At 37.3% G+C, this 10,211-nt stretch overlaps 1 pseudogene across 1 annotated transcript; it reads left to right on the top strand.

The window, feature by feature from the left end:
- Positions 1-1,270: 1,270 nt before the first annotated feature.
- On the top strand, positions 1,271-9,323 carry LOC111330975 (uncharacterized; annotated as a pseudogene). The gene is made up of 7 exons (XR_015998539.1): positions 1,271-1,585; positions 4,428-4,703; positions 5,712-5,800; positions 6,820-6,903; positions 7,043-7,627; positions 8,055-8,105; positions 8,572-9,323. The product of XR_015998539.1 is annotated as an uncharacterized LOC111330975 (transcript).
- The last annotated feature ends 888 nt before the right edge of the window (positions 9,324-10,211 follow it).

The following is a 10,211-nucleotide window of genomic DNA, read 5'->3' as shown; positions in this document are numbered from 1 at the left end:
TGTGTGCGTATGAATTTGACTTTAAAAAATGTTGTTCGTGTTCTCGCCTGATTTCGATTACATCTTATATCAAAACATCTCAATAACCAACATAAATTTGATTTTTAAAACAAAAACGTCTTGTTAAAGTTTGATAATAAAATCGAGCGAGACACGGGCGAAAAATCTTTCGAAGTGCGATCTTTGCGAATTACTACATATAGATTGAAGTTAGCTGCCGCTCTACAAACAATTATAGCTCATACTCATATCATGTCTTTGACGTCACTTTCTTTATCGATTGTTGATTTTGCTCACTGCCTGCCGAGAAAATTGATGGGCTCTAGGAACGAGAATGTTCTGAATACGTGAGAGAATTCAATTTTTTTTTATAGGTGAAGAGCAAGAGATTTATAAAATGGCTATTAAGCATTGAATATTGTTTACATGAAACAGATAAGCATGCTTTATGCACCATTATAACATAACCATAGTAAAGCGCGCGCACTGATTGGTCAATTTAGCGTCCCCCATTTGCCCATGGGTGTATGCAGCTGACGTGAGCAAATGCAAAGACTATTTTTCCGCGTGCGCTTGTTTTTTCTGGTCACGTAAGATTTGTTAAATGAAAGGGAACTCTTTAGCTACAATGTATCAATGTTATGTTATAAAACAAATGGTAAACACCACAACCTACACTATTGAGTTATGAATGCGTTTGGGAGGTTTGCTAAGCACTCAAGAAGCTAGAGTCGCTCTCGGCTATCGCCTCGAGCGACTCTTACGCTTCTTTCGTGCTTAGCAACCTCCCGCGTGCATCCATAACTCAATAGTGTACGCTGTGGCGTTTACCATTTGTTAAATAATAAGAAAAATAATACGAAAGGCGATCTTAGAATTCTTCTGAATTCAAAATTTCGCCGTGCCGCTATATGATGTTTGAGAGACGTAAATTAAAGGTAAAATGACATTCAAGTGCACTTAAAAATGTTGATAGAAAAATGTTTGAAAAAGTACTGAATGATGATTGGCTGACTGGGACTAGTTATGGCCGTCTAACGGAATATCTCCGTGTGAAGAGCCTTTTCCGATAGGAAAAGTAAGATCTGTTTGTAATCAGATCGTGTCTTAAAGATATATAACTCCCTTCTTTCTTGCATTGAAGTGGTTCGATCAAAATCTCCTCAGAGAGAGGAAATTAAATTAATATGTTGCACGTTTGCTGCCTTTAATTTGAGGATGAATACCCTGAACTCCATAAGAAACCACCAACAGTTATTAAGCTCAACTGATGTGATTTACGGTGGTTTACGAAATGAACGGGGAGACAACCGAAGCACCCAAAGAAATTTGCATTTACGCTCGGTCGGAAGATACTGCTCAGAGAGAGGAAGAAATTTGCACAGTCAGCTCCGACGGCGAGCTTGGACATGTTCCCGAGCTTGATAATGCGACTCTCTTGAATAATGGCACTGATTCATGGGGGGAAAGCAGAACTTCACTTCCGAGACAAAAACGGGAGCCCATGATGGAGAAAATGGTTCCTTGGACCTGAAGGAAACAAAGCTGATCAAACGTGAATCTGAAAAATGTGTTGAAATGAGAAGTAAGTATCATAATACAAGTAATAACTATTTAGTTGTTCGTGCTTATGATAATCAAAAGATGTCAAAACAGGCAATGGATGCTTTGATACCTATTAACTCTTGCTTAATACCGCACCCTAATTCCAACTCCAAACAATTTCAATTACCAATTAAATAGTTATGAGTTTCCCGATTACTTTGAGAATCTAAACACCCGCTATTTTTGCACGATAAACGCTTTTGAAATCTCATTGTTGGTTAATGAAGTCTGTTATCAGTTTGATGACACAATGTGACAAGCACTCGCCAGTCATTTGAAGTGTTTAACAGTCAGACTTTTAATGTTACAATAGGTCTAGTATGAATCTGATAGATGATTGTTTGAAAGGAAAAAAAAATTGGCCTGTGTGAACATGAAAAGAGTTTACATACATCCAAAGCTGCATCGTTGATACTAAGCAGGGACCTAGAATGTTCGTGAATGATCCGGAATATTCTGAGTTGACTGCGTCTGGACCTGCAACCATCCGGAACGACCCCGGTAGCTCACAGTCGTTATATTTAGACTGGGTTTTTTTTTTCCCTTGTCATCATAAGACGTAGCATTTCCGTGTTTTATAATTACGCGGGGCGAATCGAAACAATCTTCTACACTTCGTTGTATTTACTGGTACAAAGGTGAAAAGTGCCAGCTCTGTCAATATCAAAGGATCTGAGTAGCGTCAGATGTCGAAGTGAACGAACGAGAAGGCATGTTCAGCTAAAAACTTGAATAATATTTCTTTAATCATGATAAGATGTGGCTGAAAATGTTGTCGAAAATGGCCCTCTGGTCAACAGTGACGCTTTGATCAAATCACAGAGGGAAAGGATAGTGTTATTAAGTAAAAAATAGAGGTAGATAAAAGAGAAGCAAGTCCTATGGCTACAGAGGAAACGCAGACACCTGCATTGGCTGCGACAAACGAAAGAGAAGCTGAGCATGGTATTGAAATTAGAAGTAAGCTTTTATGAATATTATATGCTCGTGGTAAATATATATATGGCTATTTAGTTTAGTTCAGTCTCGGTAGCTTGTCATAATAGAACTTGAGTTCAATTTTAAAATGTCATCCTTTTGTTTTGAAAAGCAATAATTTCAGGTTTTCCTTTATAGGTCGAAAGCTTAATCATATAATTTTAATTTATAAATAAAACTTATAAACTTATAAATTTTGGGAAGAGTCTTTGTGAATGATAATCTGTTACTTCAATTGACATATAACGGGTCTTGTAGTTAACCTGCAGGCTTTACATATATCATGTGATGTTAGTTTAGTTGTCTATGTGGGGTTTGTATGCGAAATTGCTGCATTTGTGCGTTGATTCACAGTGATATTTACAATGCACCGGGGTAAGATACGTTCCGCTATATTGATTTTATTGTGAGAAAGATAACTGAAGAGAACGGAACTAGACTGGAGAGTAACTAAGTCGCATCGGCTTCGTTCTGAGTTTTTTTTTTCATTACAGGGTTTATCATACTGCCCCCTTCTCAAGTTAAGGTCAGGATTGAAGCAGCACTGGTTAGAATTTTTAATCAATGTGTAAAGAACAGAATCTCGATGAGGAGATAATGACGTCGATGGCACCAAAAATATTAGCTTGACAATAAACAGCAGATAAGATCATAAAGCTTTTGTACCCGGCTCAGAATGTTTTCAAATTTGTTGATTCCAACTTCGTGTGAATAAATAGAAAGCTGACTTATGTTTTCTGGTAACCCTTCGATTGCCTGCAAAGCAGAAACTCCAATATTATGATTATGTATTAGACAGACATATGAGAGTTTTGGCATGATGTTTTCGACGAACTACAAACAGGAAATTAAAATTGTACCTGTCGCTATGAAGCCGCTATTGTCATAAAGTAAACTTTTTGCTTTTATAGTGAACGGAAGATTTTCGGTCGTTTTTCGAAGGCTTCATCCGGGGATTTTGGAAAAAGTGAGTTAAATTAGGGTGTATTTTTGCCGAATGACGTTGCCACATAGCCATTATGTTTGCTGCATATTGTGTCAAGCTTCGGTGGTTGACTATGGCACTTGCGAGATCTTGTTATAAATATAACTAAGGAGATACGTGACGTTTGAAAGATCTTAAGCAATATTCAGAGAACAATTAAAGATGTATGAAACAAAACGTTGACATAAATAATATTGATGAGGCTGCTACAATAATCAGAAATATCTAAATTGAATAACTTAGTCTAATTTTTTCAGTAACAGCAATTTTGAAATGAATTAATAGTTGAGTGGTGTGACGATGCAAAGAAGACTTAAAATTAATTTCAATGCATAAATTACTAATGAATAAAGGCTGATAGTTTCGAAAGAAACTGTTTGGGGCTGCGTCGGTGGGAGTAACGAAATAATTTGGATATATCAACAAAAGTTGAAATGGTAAATTGGCCACCGTAAATTCTACACCGTAAATTTTACACCGTAAAATGGTAAATTCGCTCCGACGAAGGGCTAACGCTCGAAACGTCAGCTTTTGTAATCATTACGGTGGCCAATTTACCATTTCAACTTTTGTTGATATATCCAAATTATTTCATAAATTACTAACCAAGTCCTAATGCATCGTAACTCAGGCATAACCTCTCACTTACGTGTCTGGCAGTTTAGAATTAAATATCAAACTGAAGTACTAAACAGAATTTTAACCCCTATAAGTTATTATTGTCCAATTAAAACCCGGTAAGTTTTTTTACTCCAGGGCAAGAAGACTGTAAAACCTCATGCAATCCAATGTTTAAATTACATGCCACTAAAACATCAACATATGGTAAGAATCTAATAACCCTTTGTGCCGCACACAGCAAACGTTATCGACCCGTGGGCGTCTGTGGTATCAGAACTGCAGCTTTCAGACATAAGTGATGACGTGGGTACTTGCTGGCGTGAGTTGGGACCAAAGCTTGATATCTCTGCAGCAAAGATCCAAAACCTGGACGACGATTATCGCTGTAGTCGCGACAAAGCGAACAATCTCCTCCTCATGTGGAAACAGAAAGAAGGGCGAAGTGCAGTGGCAGGGCGTCTGGCGGATGCTTTAGAAAGCATTGGAAAAAAATGCATCGCAGAGAAGCTGCTCGGTGAGTAGGTATCTTTTATATATGGGTGAGTGTTCTGTGTAGATAGTTGCTAAAATGCTTTCATTGTAAAGCTGGATGAATCTCTTCACGACGAAGTCTTAGAAAACAATGACATTGTTGGCGTATTACGCAATTGTGGAGATTTTCGTGGTTTCCTTGTCGGATTGGGATATTTCTTCCAAAATCCTCCTCCCTTGAGCGTCTGGCGGAGGCTGCTACATTTCTTGATATCACGTGCGAATATAAAATATTTAACTCATCTCTAAGCAACTAGTACTACCGATTAATGAGGGAGCGCTTATCAGTTATCACTTTACGCTTATAAGGTTTTGATAGGGCAATTGATAGGCGCAACCTTTCAATTGAGCATCCTTTCATCTCTGGTTGGCCCAGGAAACAAGCATCACTCACTTACCCCATCAAATTCAAAACTTAAAGCCGACGTATTTACTTGCGTTTTCTAATGCCTCGGGAGCTTTACTTGTTTTTACTTGGCTCTGAGATCATTATTTCCTTTTTTCTGATTGAGGTGGGGAATTTGATCTTTGCCTGGCTTAGGTAGGACATTAGAACGGGAATTCGAAGTGTCAACTCTTTCTAGTGGAAAACAAGTGTTTTCCACTGATATGGAGGTGTTTAAAGGTGAAGAGTTCACTTCCGCGAGCGAATGGCTCAGAGGAAAAGCTCTATAAAGTCTAGATTTTAAGGTTTGGTCAATGAGCAGAGAGTCGCAGTTGCTGACCTTGACTTTTACAAAAGTTGATTATCAAATCCGGTGCTTGGGTAAGGCATTTGAACACAACTTGACCTCGGGGTGGGGGGGGGGGTGGGGATTTGAATACAATCTAGCCCCGGGGGGTGGGAATTTAAACAAACCAATCCTCAAAAAGTTCAAATGTAGGGAAAGGTGCCCGGAGGTTATTCGGGGGTTACCCGGGTGGTTATGGAGGCTTCGAATTATAGACGCATAACTCTAAAATACTTTCCCCTTACAATATACATGATTAGGAGTGGATGATGTGAAGTGTGGAAACATACCCAAGGGCCATGTTATCAGTTTAACAGTTATTCATGACTTGGGTGGAGGGCCTGATAAGGTTAGTAGTTAATAATACGTGTTCTACAATAACTACTGAAAGATATCATTTTCATAATGACATCATACATACTTTGTTACAACATGGTTATAATCCATCTCCTTCAGAGCTGATGATTGGTAAGTCTGCCCTCGACCCCTCTCGAGCAAATCGCTTGAATTTTTCTCGTGATTGGGAAATGTGATTATGACTTGTAAACACAACAGGATGAAACCTAGACCAGGCATAGACCAGAGATATCTCTCATACGGGTTTTCACCATTCTCCACTCTCAATTACTCTTTACTAATAAAATATGAAAATTATCTTTATTTAAAGTGCACCTACACCCAAAAAATTTTTTTCGCTTAACGAAGTAAGCTTATTATTTTGAGTATTTCTGCGCAAAAATTTTTTTATTTGCTCAAATCTTCAATTTTCTATGCCCAGTCAAAATACGGAAAATCGGCCGCCATCTTGCCCCACGACCGAGTTTAAAGAGGAATGGCTCTAGTGGGTAATGTGACGTCAAATCGAGAACACGAAAGTCTGCATTTCACACATTTTCACTTGTTTGGGAAGGTTGTAGTCGATAATTGTCCGAAAATATGCCGACTAAGTGTGTTGTAGAAGGATGTAGCAACGTGCGAAATTTGCAAGGGGGTATCGCGCTTCATACATTCTTCATACAACACACCTAGTCGGCATATTTCGGACAATATCGACGACAATCTTCCCAAACAAGTGAAAATGTGTGAGATGCAGACTTTCGTGTTCTCGATTTGACGTCACATTACCCGCTAGAGCTATTCTTCTTTAAACTCGGTCGTGGGACAAGATGGCGGCCGATTTTCCGTATTTTGACTGGGCATAGAAAATTGAAGATTTGACCAAATTAAAAAATTTTTGCACAGAAATACTCCAAAAAATAAGCTTATTTCGTTAAGCGAAAAAAAAATTTTGGGTCTGGTGCACTTTAACGAACATTTTTATCAAATTAGTCCAGTATGTTAACACTCAACTTTTTGTCATTTCTTTAGCTTTTGGTGTGCGAAGATGCCCTGGGAAATAAATACATGGTGAAGCCATTCAACAACAGTGACAAATTTTTGAAATTGGAAGAGGTAATTTCTTCATTTATCCCTTTAATCCAATTAGGATGTTTAGAAAAAATTCACTCTGTGATTCGGGGTACGTCCTCGAAAATGATGTTATATTTTGGATTAAGTGTCTCACCCAGTTTCATTTCAATTGTTTTGACAGACAATTATAAGCAAAAGATTCTTAGAAACTGTTGTTGTGGCGAGACAGGAAAGCCTAAAGCGTTATATTTCATCAGAGCTTCAGGACCTGAGGTTCCAGATGAAGGAAGGGCAACTGGCTTGTGGAAATGTTGATACAGCAAATGGGACTCAAGATACCTCCAAGAAAAAAATAGAGCCATTAAGCAGCTCATTAAATAAAGAGGTGGATCCATCAAACGATGAAAGCGTGGATAAATTGCTACAAACATGTGAAGAACATCGCAACTTTTTTCAGAAGATGTTTGAAGGTCTCATCAAAGTGACTGCCGAGGTTGCGCAACAAAGTGAAGATAATGTAAAATGTATTCAACAACTTTTGGAATATACTAAGGAACTCCAGCGAGAAGAAATAGCACTTTTCTTGAAAATCGAATTGGTATGTACTCAAAACCAACTCTCGGACGAGAAACACGGGGATCGAATTGAAGAATTACAAAAATGGAAAACGCAACATGAGGTGCAATTCAAGGAAGTTGAAAAGCTTCTGTCAGGACTGCTTTATCAAGGGAAAATGGAGAGAAGGCTGAGTGATAAACAGAGGCTGGTAATTTCAATGGACTAACATTTTGTCACTTTAATTACTTAATATTAAATGCAATTTGTAATTGAATTTTAAAAAACTCAGTGGAGGAAAATCACGAAACAGTTACTTTAGGGCTAACGCTCGAAACGTCAGCTTTTTAACTCATTACGGTGGCCAATTTACAATTTCATCTTAGTTGGTATTACCAAATTACCTTGTTACCCCCACCGACGCAGCACCACAGTTTCTTTAGAAACTTACCCTTCTTATTCATTCTGTTGATGTTACGTAACTGGGTAAGCCGCCATCATAGCAAATATGAGCCATTAGAATGCGCTCAATATCTTTGTTCGAATCTGGTCAAAGTTGTCATATTGCTTTTGTCGTCTGTTTTCATGTTAGAGGCTTAACGTTTATGTTTAGATTTAATCATATTTTTGTTCCGTAGAGTTCCCGACGTTCTTCAGAATGTGACCTTCCAAAAGAGACTAAAACAAAGGTATGATGTACTCGTGTTTGAAATACCTCCATCATGCTAAGAACGTTAGAAAAAAGTTAAAGGTTTTTAAGTTCAAACACGAACAGAACTTTTCTGTGACCCAACAACGTAAACTTGGCCCGCAGTGTCGGGAAGAAAATTGCATTTATCATGAACACGAATGATTAATTATTGACCTTAGACACCAAAATGAAATGCTAAACATTCAGCTCTGGAAGGCAACCGTATGTACGGAATTCATATACAGCTTAACTTTTGCATTGGAATAATACTATTTGATTTTAAAAGTATTTTTAAAGCCTTGTGGTAATCCATATACAGTTGTGTTCTTCACTGTTTTTTTCCTTCATCTTCTATATTTTCTTGGTTGTACTATGATAGAAGTATCTCCATAAGAAAACAGCAAGAATGCCAACACAACTAATAAAACTATTTTTTCTTTATTTTCTTTTCCTCATGGTTCAAGAACCCCTTGTTGAGGCTGCGATCGGGAGACAAAAAATCTTGCTTCCTTCTCTCGATCTCAAAACCTTCCAGCGATAAAGAACATTAAACCAAGGATTCGGGAGGAAGAGATAAGACAAAAGAACTCATAGACTGGTATTATTTAAAATAATTATAATAATAGTAAAAAAAAAATTGAAACTGATTCGAATAACCTCTTATTAGGGAAGCCCTGTTGCGAAAGGTATTGAAAGGGGCACAAGAACAACTTTAATATTGTTTATCACTCATTTTATTGACGCTTGATTACGAGAAGATTTAGAAGACCATATGTTCATTTGAAATATATAATGTTAAAAAAATAAGACTTTCACTAACTGACAGAAGCAATTACTTGTTCGCCTTGTTATAAAGGTGAATTAGCCTTTCTGGCATAGTTGTAACTACCTGAAGTCGAACATGAACAAAAATTCGTAAGCACACGACAAACTATTTAGCTGATCAGCTTTCAGTATTTTTTTTAGATTATGGGAGTGTTTGACTACTCCCAAAACATAAAGATAGAACCCTTCTAAACTTAAATGGTGATTGCTATTTCTTGCATTCATGATCATCAGTTATACTTTAATTCCGTTACAAGTTTCTCCAACTAACTTTGTTGGCCAAATACTCTCTTCCTGCGCAATAAAGTTCACGTACGTAGGTATGCGTATGAATTTAAAATTTTTCGTGCCCTTAAAGCGAAAAAATAAAATTGTTCGGGTTCTCACCTCATCCCGACTACATATTATTACACCTCAATAATCAACAGAAATCTGATTTTTTTTAACAACAATTTCTTATTGAAGTTCACGCTATTACCAGAAATAAAATCGAGATAGACTTGGAGACGAAAAAACTTACGCGTTTAATCTTTGAATGTGTGATCTTCGCTAATTTTGACATGTAGAAGTAACCTGGTAACCTGCCTCTGTACAAAAAATATTAGCTCACACACTAAATATTTTTTATCACGTCTTTGACGCCACTTTCATATTCGATTGTTGATTTCCTTGCTTGTTTAGATTTAACTTTTCTGAAGTTGACGAATATGGAAAAAGGTTACTTTTGTGTTTATCACTAGAGCCCTTCAATTTATCATAAATTAGTGAAGAGGCACTGCCGGCCGAGTAAGCTGATGGGGGTCTGAGAACGGGAATGTTCTTATTACTGTACATGGGTTTTTTTCCTAGTTGAAGGGTTAAAGATTTATAAAATGGGTAATATGCAATTAAGGCGGGACTTAACCTAAATTTCGACTCCAAAATGCAATTTTTGTTTTTTTCAAAAATCTGAAGCTTTAGGCATTGAGGAAAGTCATGACAAGTGTTTTACGATCCTAATTGATGTGTTCTAGTGTTTGCGAAACGTTTTCTGTGGACTAGTTAAAAAAATTATTGTTAGCATGCCAACGCAAAGTAGCATTTTTCCGTTGTACTCCAAATCCAATTCCTATAATTTGTGAAGGAATTATAAGAGGACGTTATATGATCATTTACACAACAGTACATTTCTCTGAAGCTTTATGGGATCAAAAGAAGCATGATTGATGGCATCAAGAGAGAGCAAGTTCGAGGGTTAATATATCAGTGAAGGTTTTGTGTGAAATGCCCGGAGGTAAAA

Source organism: Stylophora pistillata, chromosome 3 (assembly GCF_964205215.1).
Source record: "Stylophora pistillata chromosome 3, jaStyPist1.2, whole genome shotgun sequence".
Classification (NCBI taxonomy): domain Eukaryota; kingdom Metazoa; phylum Cnidaria; class Anthozoa; order Scleractinia; family Pocilloporidae; genus Stylophora; species Stylophora pistillata.
The sequence above is the reverse complement of the archived record's forward strand: the minus strand, read 5'-3'. Positions and strand labels throughout refer to the sequence as shown.